The following is a 1,503-nucleotide window of genomic DNA, read 5'->3' on the forward strand; positions in this document are numbered from 1 at the left end:
ATCCCCCCCCCCCCCCCCCCCCCCATTCAGTTTACCTTTGGCCGCAGCATTTTCTCGTCTGTGAGCTGCTTTAGACAAGCACTGCCTCGCGTTTTCAGCTGCTTCGGGCAATTTGGACGATTCAGGCAGGAAAAACGCAGGGAGTGTGGCCTTTAGTGCCCACTCCTTCTGTTGGCAAAAACGACTCGGGGTTCGCCCGCATGGAGAGCAGACTTACGGTCCTGTCGCCTCCACGAAGCACCCCTCCTGGGAACTTAGGGAACTGTTACACCTGGGGGAGTCGTGAGAGGCAGCATGGATGGTCCAGACGACTTGAGGGGCACCTGTGTGTGAGCGGAATAAAAGCAAAGGGGACTCGTTAGTTCTCATAGGGCCCGGGGAGCCACTGCCTGTCTGTTTCCACAGGGGGATAGGTGCTCTGTGAGGCTGGTCTCTTCCAGGGGCCCGGCAGCCACGGGGAAGGGGCTCCTCTGAGAGCTAGCTTCCTGCTGCTCGCTCTTTGGCAGGAGATCACGCAGGTCTTTTAATGGCGCCTCTTCCATTCCAGCCTCCGACTCTCAGAGGTCAGAGGAACTTGTGGTTTAAGATTTCCATAGAGCCCTGGCCGGTGTGGCTCAGTGGATAGAGTGCCGGCCCGTGGACCAAAGGGGCGTGGGGTTGATTCTGGTCCAGGGCATGTACCTCGGTTATAGGCTCCCCCCTGGCCCGGGCCCTGGTCGGGGCTTGGGCAGGAGGAAACCAATTGATATGTTTCTCTCACATCGATGTTTCTCCCTGTCTTTCCCTCTCTCTTAGACTCTAAAAAGTCAATGGAAAAATATCCTTGGGTGAGGGTAAAAAAAAAAAAATAAAGATTTTCATAGTAGGGTTTGGATTGAGATGTACATCTGAGGAAAGTGGAGGTTGGACGTCTGCGAGTGGACAGGCCACTGGGTCTATGGATTGGCCCGGGGGTGAGAGACCTAAGGCGATGTCAGTAGGAACATGGGCTGTGAACTTATGGGCCCTTTAGATGCAGTGGGTGTGAGGAAAGAGACACAGACCCAGTTTTCAGAGTCTGACTCTTAGTACAAGGCCCTGTGACCTTAGATATGTTACTTGACCTTCGGGGCCTCAGCTTCCTGTGTACCTGTTGTCGGGAGCAAGTTGGAGCTCAGACCTTATGCATTGCTACCCAGTGCCATCAGAGTGTGTGGCTCATAATAGCTACTCATTCAGATGGGTTTCATAAATGGGTGTCAGGTTAGTTTGTTGAATGAATGAGTGTGCATATCAGTAAACTACTTGGCAGGTTACTGAGAGGCGTTTAGAAATTCAAACACAGTCACACCATTACCATCACCACTACCACCACCACCATCATCACCATCATTACCACCATCACCATCACCATCACCATCACCATCACCACCACCACCACCATCATCACCATCATTACCACCACCATTATCACCATCATCGCCACCATCACCATCATCGCCACCATTATCACCATCACCACCA

General features: G+C 52.8%; 1 protein-coding gene across 1 annotated transcript in view; it reads left to right on the forward strand.

Annotated features, from left to right (window-relative positions):
• Positions 1-1,503, forward strand: part of LOC102261942 (leucine-rich repeat-containing protein 16A) — a 97,996-nt gene that overhangs the window by 43,154 nt on the left and 53,339 nt on the right. The window lies entirely within an intron of this gene.

Source organism: Myotis brandtii, unplaced genomic scaffold, assembly GCF_000412655.1.
Source record: "Myotis brandtii unplaced genomic scaffold, ASM41265v1 scaffold1733, whole genome shotgun sequence".
NCBI classification, from domain to species: domain Eukaryota; kingdom Metazoa; phylum Chordata; class Mammalia; order Chiroptera; family Vespertilionidae; genus Myotis; species Myotis brandtii.